The following is a 13997-nucleotide window of genomic DNA, read 5'->3' as shown; positions in this document are numbered from 1 at the left end:
GGGGTTTTTGTTTGGAGTTTTCTTGTTTAGTTGTTTTGGTTTTGTTTTGGTTTTTTTTCTGGGGTGGGAGGAAGCTTTTTGTTTGCTTGTTTTATTAAACTATGTGATAAAATGGGCTCTCCTGCTCAGAAGGGCAAGATTGCAGTAACCACAATGAAAGCTAATGGAAAAATACAAGTCAGCAGCAAAACCAAACACCTTTTTACCTACTGTTTTACACCATAAATGCTGTTCAGTTTTAATTAACTGATCAGCACAAAAATTGATACTTTTATCACTCTTCCAGGGTGTGAATGTCAGTTGTTTTGTCACCATTTTGCAGAAAACAAGGCTCAGGCAATGGAGCATATATGGCAAAAATAAAAAGCCAAGCCCTTCTTGCATTTGAATCTGGGAAAACTTTGGCTGTTCTGTCTTAAAGTTCAACTAGAAGAAAATCGTGCACTTGAGCTTTTGAAAGTTTAGCAGTGCAAGAATTAGAGCTTACTTTGAAGCCATTGTGATACTGTCACGTAGTGCATTTCTCAGTTATTACATCAGCAGAGGATGACCTTTGAAGCTGTGGCACAGGCTGCATCCATTTGAGCCAACAGAGTAACCAAAAACTGAGGTCATACACTTTCCTGTACGTGGGCTGTGCTTGGAGACATCACACATATTCTCCCTCCAAGCTATGCATCAGTGGAATTTACGGTAGGTGGACTGCTGGGCTCAGTAGCTCTGCGGTTCTACAAGAATCATAATCCTATGGGAATTTTATTTGCAAAGTGGGTATTTGTTGGCTACCTGTGAAGGGAAAATCATACTGAGATAGAGGACTATAAACCAAACAGATTTCTTCTGAGCACAGTGGGAAAGTATCTCAGTTTAGAGACAAGTTTAGGAGAAAACACCCTGGATGGAGTGCTTCCTCTAAAAGGAATCCAACAATCCCGTTTTGCCAATAGGAAATGAGTACTAGTGAATGAAAGTGAAAAAAAACAAATAAACAACTATTAATTGACAGAGTGCCCAAATGGCACAGGAAGAAGGTAAATCAATGCTAGATATTGAAACCCAAAACCCCCCAAAATGCCAGGGAAATATAAACACAACATCAGCTTGCCATGTGGTGGGTAAAAAAATGGCACAAGCTTTCAGAGGAAAAAAGCAAACAAAAAACAAATATGAGATTCAAGCAGCAGTTTGGGCAAACAGAGGTGAACCTGCTGACTCCAGTGTCAATCCCCTCTTCACAGCAGGTGAAACAGATGGGCTTGGTGTGCTGTCTCTTGGTAGCTGGGCTTTTCCTGAGGTGCGGAGCCAAAACAGCCCCTTGCCCTTCCCACCAGTCCCAACTGACCCCTCTCCCACCAGTAATCCTCTCTAATCTTAGACAAAAACCAAACCATCCAGTCCACATTGAAAAAGACACAAAAAGATTGCTGCTGTAGCCTCTCCAAGGACAGGAAAAGACAAAGAGGCTTCTGGGCTAACAAAAAAGCCAACCTGGCCAAACAAAAATAACCCAGATTGCACGGCACCCTGGACACTTCGGGAGTGAGGCTCCAGAAAAACAAACAAACAAAAAACAAACATGCCAATATGCCCGAGGCTTCCCACTCCCCCAGACCCACCTTTGAGATACAGCAATCTTTTCTGGGCATAAAGCAGAGGATTAGGGAATACAGTACCATCACAAAATCACCCCAAAACAGAAAGAAAGTAAAACAGTCCTTTTGTTTCCCAAATCACACCTGAGTGTATTTTCCTTCCATAAATCTACTTTATAAGCTCATGATGCTTTAGTTTGGGGTTTTTTTTCCCTTAGATGATATATATATGCATGTAAATAAAATATAAAATTAGGAGACAGAACATTGTGCTTTTTAAAGGCATATGGCAACAAGAATACCCTTGAAGAGCTCTGTCTGAAGATTGCAAATTTTGTTCTAATTTTCACTGATGCTCTTTTCAGTTTTAGCTCATTCTCTGAGTAAAATCTTTTTATTAAACACTTAAAAATTTTTCTTTGATTATATATCCAGTTCAAGATATGGTGCAAAGCTAAGGCTATGAGAAAATCATTGATGGATGTTTAATTTGAATTAATTCCAAATCCACTGAGTATCTTGGTGCCGCAATTTTTTGTTTACAGCTCAGCCACCATCAATCTGGACTTCTGAAAAATCAGCATAAAAGTGTTAAAGGCCCAGTTTGAATCCAGGCCAATATTAGGCTGCAGCTTATGCATCAGCATAGGGGAAGAGGAGGGAAACAGAAATATTTTGTGTCTTGAAAAATCTACTCTAGACATCTAGAAAAATCTTAGCACCTACTTGTATGAAAACAAAATTTTTTTCTAGATTTTTTTTTTAAATGTAAAAAGTAGAGGAAGAAATTTTTTTGAATTTCCATAAGAGAGAAAATGTGTGTATTTGATAACAATATCAACATGTGAAAATGTGTGGATCTGGATGAATGTTTGTACATATATAAAGAAAAATCAGATTTTGACAGCTGAAACTGAAACAATGCTTCCACTTACCATCTCCAGCAACTTAAGATATTACCTCAGAGCAGGTCAGTCAGTCCAGGTACACAATCTACCTGATGAATAAGCCCAAATGAACCCTAAATAGATTTATTTTCCTGTTTGAAATCTGATGAAAGCTTCAGAGATTACTTTGAATGCCTATAGCTGTTGCTTGCCTTCTGCATTAGAGGCTGGTGAATACCTTCCATCGATGTCACAAAATGTTTGTTCATATCTTTGAGTGATTCACTGTAGTTGTCTCTGCCCTTCTGTGTATGAATCGTCTTAGAAAGTAGTTTTCTGGAGAAAACAATCACTAACAGAAAATTTTAAACTATTACTAAACATTCATGATGTGGATATTATCATTCACAGCCATGAGCGTTAAAAGTCTCATTTCAAAATACTATTAGCCAAGAGAAATCCTTATCTTACTTACATAGCCAAATAAAGGTATTGATTAAGAAACAATTATTTTAGATAACTATTAGTTATTTATTAAAAAACGAAACATATCAAATATGTCTTTGATGGAAGTATATCAAAGATGATGGAAGAGAATTTGCAAAGATATTTTGTGCCCTCACCATAGCAAAACAGACTTGACTTGGGGAAATTAGTTTCATTTGTTACTAATCCAGTCAGAGTACAATAATGACAAAAAACTCCACAAATCTTAAAATACCTTCCCTCCAACATTCCCCTCTCGCTACTATGGAAAGCCCATATATTCCTATACCTGACAGTCTTCAAGGAAACTCTTCAGAACCTCATGCCTATGAAGGCAACTCCTTTCCCTGTCTTGTGGGCTTCTCCTGGAAATGGGTATGGAAAGGCAAGGTATGAATAGGTTACTTTTAGGTCTGTTTTCCTCATCTCTAGTTTATTTTCAAAACTGTCAGCTGGGATGTGGTGACTCATAAACATGTTTTCTTCAGGAATCTTCCACAGCTGATTTCCATCAGCTTCCTAAGTATCTAACGGAGGAAAAGCACCCTGTTGGCACTGCTGCCAGGAATTTGAACTTCCTATACTTGCAGATTTGCCATACTGGGCAGTGTATTTGTGTGAAACAGCACCATTGCAAAAGACTGTATAAGTTAAATATTTCACTATGGAGTGTGAGCTGACCTTTGAATCTCTTTCAGTGAAACCCGCTCCTGCAAGATCTGTCCTAAACACTTGCCTTTGATCTTATTTCTCCTACATAGGAAAAGTATCTAGAGTGAGATGTTGAAGAGATTTTTGGCCATCTCACATTAAAGCTCTGTAAAACCAGTGGTTTACAGGCTAACCTTCATGCCATGTCTCCTCAGGGAGACACCAGGGTGACTGATGCAGGTCATGCAGATGGTCACCTCTTGGCGAGGGCTCATGGTGGGCAGCCAACAGGAGGCAACTCCTGTCTTCTGCAGAGGAGGATGTTGCATAGGCTGCCTGTCTAGTCTGGTGATTTCTGTGCCAACCACACACACAGCAAGACAGAAGATAGCATATTATTATGCATGACACAACAATGCTTCTAGATTTTTTAAAATATCATCTATAATTATTGTGAAACTACTGCATGATGAACAAGATTTGGTTTAGGAAAGACAGCACACAGAGCGTTCGTATGGATGTGTGTGCAGAACCCACTGAGGGTTTGGTAGTTTGAGTGATGCTTTGACAACTCTGAGTCCTCACGTGCATATTCCCAGAGTATATCTGCCAGTTTTTATAGAAAGCCCTCCACAAAAAAAGTGCCATAAAAACCATCAACAACTGCTATTTCCATGTATGAGAGATGACCTGACAACTCGGCACAGGAAACAGTTGGAACAAAATAATTGTAGCAATTAAAAGCACTACTTATCTCACTATTTTGCTTAAAAATATGTCCTGAACAATGCTGTCTGAATTGAGTAATTTTGGCAGCTACTAGAAAGGCATGGAGAAATTCTTACAGGTAATATTTTCTCTCTTGTATTATTAAGCTATTTTATTTATGTTGCATCATATTGATGAGGTGCAACCAAGTTTTCTGCTGGAAATGCTCTTAAGGTAATGAGGACAGCATCATGCTCTCTAAGAACAATGTGAGAACACCCCTCTTTGAGAAAGAAAACACCTTTTTGCCTTTTGGTTTCTATAGGGAGGTGATATTGCAACAATTGAGCACTAATAAAATCCTGTTTGGAGAGAAATTTAATGATATTGTATTTTAATAATTCCACTATTTCTAAGGGATTCTAGAAATAATCTCCCGTGTAGAAATATTCCAGTAGGGAAGGTACTTAGTATTACAGAATCACAAAATGAAGTTCAAGCTTCATCTAGATTATTTCTTCTCTTTTACATGCCAGAACTTTACTGAGGGAGAAGACTTTTTCTTTTTTAAATGAATTCATGATTTCCCCAAGGTGGGCCCAGCTATGTTCTGATGGAAGCCTATGGGAATCTCTGATGGGAGATATTTTTCCCGTTCAAGGAGACAACTTTAAGGTGTCTATCACCTGCTTCTGGACAGATACCAAGAAACTGTATTCTGAAACCTTCCCTCTCACTGGCAGATCCATGAAATCATACAGTGGAAATCTGGATGAACCAGACTTAGTTTCCATAACACAAAATACACTTGTTACAGTATAAGAACAACCAGAACATAATAATAAGGGGATCCAGTCTCCTTATTTTCAGAGGCAAGGTAACCAGAAATCTTTGGAACTGAAACCTGGCTGTCCATGTTGAGCCATATTGGTCAAATTCAGCAGTTTACAATATTACTTTATCAAGCTACAGAGAGTTAGGCATATCACAGACACCTCACTTGTCATAAATAAGCAGGTAATTGTTACCTCCCACTAGCATGTTTGCCTAAACTGTTATTTAAAGCTATTTTAGTTATTGCCCAATTATTAATGAAAAGTTTATAGAAGTGAAAGATTTTCAGAGACAGCTTAGACTTTGTATTTTCTCAAGCAATAATAAATTTATAAGTATTTTATTAGTAAGAATTTAGATCTGAGGTGACACGGAATTATATTGATAAATGTTAATACTGGATAGCTGGAACAACTCCAATGAAGAGAAAATGTTTTCTCTCTATATAGGTTTTGCTTTGTCACCATGCTGCACTCTATATCAGAACAAAGGCTATATGCATAATAAGGTCATGTAAATGAGGTGAAATCAGCAAAAGCATGGGGGGAAGGGGACAATCTAAAACATGGCCATAAGCACAACCACCTAGCAGCAGAGAATTTAAATGTTTAGTGCCAGCTCATTTCAGTTTATTTTTCTGCCGTATTGTTGAATGTGTAGACTGAGGGTCTTGAAAGAGCAGAATGAAAAGCTCTCTGTTCTGGGCCAGAAGGATTGATAGTGTTATTTAACAGACAGTCCAGACATGCCTCCCTGACCCACAGGTATATACCTTTATTTTTTAAAATAGAATCAGCACAGTAATAGTTAGCAGCAGTAATGGGAGGGAGAGAGAGAGAACCCCTGCTCTGTGTTTTGGTGAGAGTGGCTTTTCACAGCCGTGCTGCACTGCCTAAATGCCAGCTCCCAATTTCAGCCATGATGGAAGCTCCGAGTACAATAGAAGCAGAGTATAAATATGAATTACAAATACATGTATATCTTACTTCACTGCCTCTTCCAGTGAATGTAGTCTAAAAATATCCTCCACTCTAAATTGCTGAGGCAATGTCTTGTAAAAGCACTATGGTTATTTACAGAAGAAAATAAAACCTCAAGCCCTAGAAGGAATAAACTTCAAGCTTCAGACACAGTAATAGTAATGCGAACTGTTCTGCATTTGACTGCAAATTAACTATCTCTTTGAAAGATATTACTCTCACTTAATAATGTGACATGCATGCCCACATTAAGAGCAATAGAATTTTATATATGGAGAGTTTATGAGGAAAACCTTGTTGCTTCAAATAATAATGGGATGGGAAAAGTAAATACTACATATGTACATGTTGTGAAATTCTTTTATTGTTGTAGCTCAGTAAAAGTAATTTATATTGACTTCTGGAAAAGCAATATCAATTATTTGTGCACAAGTGGATCTCAAAGGAAAAAAAGAGGGAGGAGAAAAATACATAGAATTAATATTAAAATTGTATTTAAATTTTAGAGACAGATGCAGCAAATTTACTTAAAAGAAACTTCTTGGATCAGTAATTTATTGATACTAAGAGGTTCACTCAGGTAAGTGTTGCAACTTTCAAGAACTTGCAGAATAAAGCCCAGGTCTGTAAATATTTAGAAAATAAGTAATTAATTAAATTCTTCTCTTCACAGAAAGGAAGTATTCATTTGGCAGTTGTAAAATGTACTAAGGAAGGCTTTCTTAAAGAAGTGAAAATTAGCTAAGTAGGAACTGATTCCTTCCAACTAGTTAAATCTTTTCTTTACTCTCTACAAAATGAAAAATTAAAATTAGTAACTCTTTCTCTAACACTTGAACTCTTTTACAAAAAAACTTATCACTGCCCATATTAGAGTGGGGCTTAATCAGCATAATTGACAAGGATTTATGAACATTTTAATTTCAATTGCATTTACATACACACATATACATGTGTACATAAATTCATTTTATTCAAGCTATTTTACACAAACAGAACCTTAAGTAGTTGAAGTCTTAAAGTAAAGAAGTAAAAATGCCAAGCAACACATTTTTCATATATCTGTAAGTCCATAAATCTCCTAAAATGGTGCATTAAAAAAAACACAAAAAAAGCAGAGAACTAAATTATGGAAATATGGAATATTTGCCAGTTATATATTGATTTTTATTCAAAATTCCTATATGCAAGCATATAGGCCTACCAGTGAAAAAACTGTAGTAACAGGAAAAAAAAGCAGAACGTGGGGACTTGTAAATAAATCCATGAATAGCAAGAAGGGATGGTAAGATTATGCATTTTAGCAGTACACTCCTCTAAGGCCAGCAGTTGTGAGATGCAATACTGCAGAAGGGAGCGTGTGTGTGTAAGATGGGAGGCAGGGAGGAAGGGAGAGGTGTGGGGGGAGAGGGACAGAGGTGGGGACATGTAGGCACAACAAAGCATAATAACATTCCTGAACGTCTGTGTCGGCTCTGTCTCTCTGTATCCTACTGCTGTGGGTGCTGCAAGCAGCGTCTCAGAAGCAGGTGATTGTCCATCAATTGCTTCTTCTTAATTCAAGTATTCTTTGACAAAAGAAAAAAAAATATTTGTAACTTCAAGTACAGGGAAAACCAAAATGTTTACTTTAATCTAATTTTCAAGATACAGGAGGGCCTCACATGTTTCACAGGCTGCTTGCAAATCATAAAATACTGACATACATCTTAGATAGCATGGCTTATTAGAAGTGAATTAATACCAATAATTACACTTTATCTTTTTTAACAACAGCATATTTTTAAAAAACTACAGTTTTAGGGACATAAGGTGAAGGTGAGCCCAGAGCTAGCAGTTCCTTGGTGTTATTTGGCTCCATGGAGGCTGTTTTGTGAACATACAGGGTATGATTTTCTTTATGTGGTAGATGGTGGGGCTTTAAAGAGTGACCAAGTTGGCTTAACGAAGAAGGAGGGCTGAGTGTGTTGCTTGCAAGAGAATAACCATCTTCCAGAGCTCTTAAATACACACTACATGTAGTGTATGTCTTGAGTGGCTTTTGTTTTCTGTTTTTGTAAGCTTTTACAATTTATTTTTTTTCCCCTGCATCAAATGTCAAGTTAATTTACGGGGCACTATTACTGATATGTTTTCCTTGGTTTGTGGTTTTCTGTGAAAGTAGGCAGCTGAGACGGAGTTTTGGGGTGAGGGGGAGGTAAAGGATACAGAGTGTATGCCTGTGCCTGTGAATTGGCTGTCAGTGTGACAGCAGAACTGTCACTTCCCATCCTCATTTGCATCCTGAAGACTATCCAGGATAAAACCCAACTAATTTCCATATGGGATTTAGACTTGACATTTATTATTTGGTTCACAGACCTCCCAAAGGAAAGTTTGTTTTACACTCGTAGAAAAATCTTCAAAGATAAATAAAGCTGCTTTAGCAGGAATAGTAAATATGTAAATATGCATGTAAATACATGGAGTATTATCAAATTTTTCCTTTCTGTGAGTAAATTTTCAAGCTTTTCATGTATTACTACACTATTGCTATAAAAAATGAATATATCAAGTATAATATAAAAATGCCAAGTATAATATAGAACAGATTCATTCTTACATAGCTTAAGGAAAAACATACCCAGCAATGATTTGTAAAGTTTGCATTCTCATTTCTCCTTTACTAGGAAATTTAATGAATAAAGGAGAATAAAAAGTGCTAAGATGAAATATTGCTTTGTTATTTACAATGAATCCTTTAATAGAGTTTTGAATATGCCATTTTTTACTTAATTCTGCAGTAGACCTGTGAATAGTTTTCACCAGCGCTGCTTACTTAGTCAATGACACTTAAGGTGAATGAAAACTATACAATTAGCCTTTGAAGGGAATATTGATAATTGTAACAAAATCACCTGAGCAACACTGCAAGATACTAAGTACCTTGAAACTAATCTGCTGTGGACTCACAAGAAGGATAAACTTAAACTGTGTTCTCAGAGTTCCAAGATATGCACACAAATGGTTTAACTGCATTGCTGAGTGGGGGAGAAAATGAATAGAACTTTGTTGTCCTGCTTTCTGGTAGTTTTTTTGAACAGTATTTTTTGTGTTGAGAATGGTTTCTTAGAATACGGAAAATCATTCAACAAATACATAGGACGTAGATTTTTTTTATTTTTTTTTTTCCGTGCCAGAGACTTCTTTGTGAGGAAGGTCTGCCTCATGAGGGAAAATGCTTTCTGATTAAGTAGATTCATACCCAACTGAAATAAATATAAACACTAAAGTTTCTTTGTAGTTTTGTTAAACAGTAGAAGTATTCTATTTGTATTCTACAAATTTAGGCATTGCATTAAAAGCCTTATGTAGGTAACAGCATGGAACTGGTAAGACCAGACAATGGCTATAAGGATGTCCTGGGTGGACTCTTGTTATCACCTGCCCCAGAAGGTGAAGGTAACCCCGGTTCTTGTTAAAAGATCCCTTGGGGCAGAATAAGTGAGATGGCACTGAATGATTGGGACGTAAAATAAATATACATATACATATACACATACATATACACATACACATACACATACACATACATATGTATATATTTGTGTGTATATATATATATGTGTGTGTGTGTGTGAGTTCATTTTAGAATAAATTGGTTACAGTGGAAAGCAGGTATGTAGCAATTTTTGTTATTATTATCTATAGCAATATAGCAATATAAAAGCATAAAAATAGCACATAAGAAAATGCATAAGGAAAAGAAAGAAAGTGACAGAAAGGACAAGAGCAGAAAGGTAACGCCACCCATGGATCCAGCCTTGACTGCTGCAATTTTGGTGTCAATTTTTAGGGGTGATGGTCACAGTCTTGATCCGTCAGGGGCTGGGAAAAGCCCATGAAACACAAAGATCAGTTGGTTAATGTGCATTTAGATTTAGGTGGAACGTCGCTTCCCTGGGCAGGAGGAAGAGTATTACACTGTCTATTTCAGCGCTGTGTTTCTGTTGTAACACTGTGAACCTTGTGCAGACCTCCAGTGGAAGGCCTCAAAAGGGGGGCCTGGGGGGAACTTTGGGGGTCTTTGATGATTTAGGAGCCTTTCTAAGTGATGACAGCTGCCTCTCATCAGTGTAGTCGAGCCAGTTATGCCCATCAGAAGGGACGAATTAACCTCACTCCTGCAGGGGAAAGGAAGGGAAGAGTTTTACAACTGAACCAATTTTGTACGGGTATTGGCACAATAAAAAGCACTATCCTTTCTCTGCATGGTCTGCTTCTTGCCAACCTTCTCCCTCACCTGGCTCAAACCCCAGTACACAAAAAACTCTCTGCCATCTCCTAAGCTGAGTGGTGAGTGCAAATCTAGCCTCAGCAAATGACTGAATATTTTGAGTCATTAACCATTAACATTCCAGTCTCTCACAACCCTGAACAGAACAATACTGATATTGTCCAGAGAAGATCACCAGTCCAAATGCACAGAGTAAGTGAAGTACTAGATAAAGGAGGGAAGATAGACTCTGGGCAGATTGATCACAGGATCATAGAATGGCTTGCGTTGGAAAGCACCTTAAACATCCTCTTGTTCCACTTCCCCTAACACAGGCAGGGATGCCTTCCACAAGACCAGCTTGGTTCAAGCCCTATCCAGTCAGACCCTGAACCTTCCCAGGACATCCGCAACTTCTCTTGGCAACTTCTTCTAGCACTTCACCATGCTCCTAGAGAAGAATTCCTTCCTAATATACAATGTAAAACTACTCTTAGTAGTATCTATCCACATCTGCTCAAGCACAATGAACTGGCAAACTCAAAAAGCACCAAGTATGTGTTTTAAAGAGCAAGGATTGTATTAAGTGCTATCTAAAGTAGAGATATTTTGCAGTTCCCTGAAGAAATTCAGTTTTTCTGCAGTGAGGAATATTTTGGAAATACCTGCTTTGTAGTGTTTTCATCAGGCAAGACAATTACTCTTTAAGAGCTAAAAATAAAAGTCACCCCTGTCAGGGTTGGCTTGGAAATTTAAAGAGGAAGGCATGAAATACTGGAGGCCACAGTAACTTCCTATCACCTTTTCAAATCTGGCACCAGTATAGAAATCTAGTAGCTGTGTGGTCTGCCTCTAGACCTTCTGTTTTCCAGCACAGACTTCAATTATCTTGTTCAACTTTCTTACAAAAAACTTAGTGCTAAATACTGGGCCATGATACAGACTTGTCTTTCCCTACAGCTTTGTGTGTATCATTCAGCTTTTTGTTAAGTCCTTTTAGGTCTCTATTCATTTTCCAAGGTGTAATTTACTATTTCCTATTACTGTCTTTTAGCTCACCATTGCTGGGTTTGTTTTTTTTTTGTCAGTCTTCACCTTCAGAGGTGTTATCTTAATTCCTTGCCTTCTGTTTCCTCAATTTGTTTCCTTTCCTTTTCCTCCCATTGCATTCTCTCCCACATCCTTATTTGTCAACCACCCTCCAGCAATCTGACTCCTCTTTTGTATGGTCATCTTCTGGTTTTCCTTAGTCATGCAGCAGTGCCAGGCTGACCTGCCTCCACAGACACTATTGTTCTGGAATAGTGTCCCTGGAATTCACTTCACAGCAGCCCCTTGCTCACTTGTTCACAGCCTGGCTCCACTTCAGCAGGACGCAGTAAGGCACTGGGTGGGGTGCTGCAAGTCTCTAGGATTTTGAAGCCTAATTGGAAGGCACTCTTCTATCCAGAGAAGCATCACAGATGTATGTGACTGTTCTTTTGGGTATAAGAGACCCAAAGAAAGCTCTTTATCAGGAGAGCTTAGGACACCCTTCCTTTAGATAGCCTGTGCATTTTAATGAAGGAGTTTATTATTAGTTATAAGTATCATGTGAAAGTCCTTGAAGTGGAACTTCTTCCTTAGGGAAGAGCTCAAACAGCTATCCTTTTGGTGAAGGATAGGCCTTCGTCTAGACTCCCATGAGAAGCCTTATGTGGGAAAGTTAGTGAAGTAAATAATTGCCTGCAGGGATAAGCCCAGACACAAAAAATATGAATGTGAGAGACACACAAGTAGTTTGCAAGATATTAGTTCATGATGAATATCAGTATATTTGTAAAACGTATTTTAGTCTCTGGCATTCATGAAATTCATACCATAGCTGTATATTGTGTCAATATAAATAAATATAAATTTTTCAGTAATGTATTTCTACAGTGAACACATAAACCTTAATGATTCATAATAAAAAGAGCAAAAAGTTCCCAGAATTGCTAACAGTGAAGCACACAAAGCTTTGTTGACTTCTGTGGGACTATTTATATGAAGAAAGTTATCTACATTCCTAAGTGTTCACATTATTGTGTTTTAATAACGTCATTGTTTTTCTTTTGTTTTTTGTCCTCACCTCTTACTCCTCAGAATATTAATAATCCAAAGGTGGCCTCTTCCAGTAGTAAATTACCCTTCAATCCCTGCATCTCTGTGCCAGGTGGAGATCTTCAAGATGTTGTTGATGCCTGTGCTTGGCTCAGACTGTACCTGCTAAAAAGGTGCAAAATGATTGCACATGGGAGTTGAGGACTACTCTTGCCCATATTTAGTGAGGCACGAGCAAGATTTATTATCATCTCCCAGATTTTCTGTTACTAGCTAAGGCCAAGTGAAATAATTTATTTCTCACTAGATTATGAAACAATTCGCAGGTTTTATTTTTGTGCTGAAACTGCACCTGCATTATTACTAGGCAAAAGTAAAAAGCTATGGTATGGTGTTCATAAAGAATCTTACATAAAAGGGAGAAGAGCTTTGAGAATGCAACTGAGCTCTCCATTTTCTTCTGTAAGGAAGAAAACTGGCATATTGTCATGGAGTTACTTTACCTTTAAGGGAGCTGGAGTTGCTGGGAAGTGCTTGGAGTCTTTTCTCCTGACCAATTATCGGTCATTGCTGGGAATTGACAGCAGTTTAGGCCATTGAAAAGTGGGATCAACTTGTGAACCCTACCTTAAAATGTAAAAGCAGAGCTCTCTGGGTTCTCTTTGTTTCCTGGCTGTGAAGGGTGGCAGAGCTCCAGGCCTCCCGTCCCTGCCCAGGCCATGCGGCCGGGCGGGGATGGGGCCGGGCCTGCCCCGTCTCCAGGCCGGGAGATGGGGGGGCCTGGGGAAGGTTTTCCTCGGGCCCGGGCCGAGCCGATCTCTGGCTCGGCTGCAGGTTTTGCTGTAACTAATTCACTAGAAACTGCCCAGTGAAGAAAGAGAGAACCTCAAGACCTGCAGCAAGCAGAGACAGCCACACTCTCTAGAGCAGCTATGACGAACCTTCTGTCGCAGACGGCTCCAGCTCCTGTTCGGCAGAGATCTCCGAACCATCTACAAAAGCCTGGGCAAGATTTTAACTCTTTCATTACCCAGATGAGACTTGCGGATTAATCTTTTTATCCAGAGAGAGAGAGAGATCAACATGAAAAGAGACTTTATAAACTACCAGTGACAGGAAAGAAAAGAAGCTTCAAGAAAGGTAGAGAATTAAGAAGATGCTTTAATTAAGCTGAAATATCTTTCTGTTGAAACTATGGAGCTGGACAATGAAGTCCTGAAAAGAACTCCTTTAATTCATAATACAGTATCTAGAGAGGAATAAAGTGTTCAAAGTGTAAATTTGAGTAAAAAGTAGAGTAATTATGGTATAGTGAAGTGCTGGGAGATTTGAAGCCCTGAGAGGCAATGAGAAAACTGTTTTCTGGTGAAGCTCACAGAAACAGATGAAGAAGACTTTTTTTGCCTTTGAATAACTTATCCGTAAAAATGCTATCTCTAAACTCATGGCCCATACACACCTCAGAGTGATGTGAAAATGGGAGGAGTGAACTCTAATAATAGCAGCTCTGGGAAGCTAACAT

The 13997-nt window shown here is 38.3% G+C and overlaps 1 protein-coding gene and 1 long non-coding RNA gene across 5 annotated transcripts in view; one reads left to right on the top strand and one right to left on the bottom strand.

Moving 5' to 3' along the window:
* The window catches only part of LOC111941547 (uncharacterized), a 108764-nt gene that overhangs the window by 53080 nt on the left and 41687 nt on the right, over nt 1–13997 (top strand). The gene's annotated exons all lie outside the window — the stretch shown is intronic.
* Nucleotides 6483–13447, bottom strand: LOC111941548 (uncharacterized). The gene is made up of 3 exons (XR_002870101.2): nt 13103–13447; nt 12504–12640; nt 6483–7706 (listed from the first exon to the last, which is right to left on the bottom strand). It is a non-coding gene; the product is annotated as an uncharacterized LOC111941548 (long non-coding RNA).

Source organism: Cyanistes caeruleus, chromosome Z (assembly GCF_971803275.1).
Source record: "Cyanistes caeruleus chromosome Z, bCyaCae1.hap1.1, whole genome shotgun sequence".
Taxonomy (NCBI): Eukaryota; Metazoa; Chordata; class Aves; order Passeriformes; family Paridae; genus Cyanistes; species Cyanistes caeruleus.
Note: the sequence above shows the minus strand (reverse complement) of the source record. Positions and strands in the feature narration are given on the sequence as shown.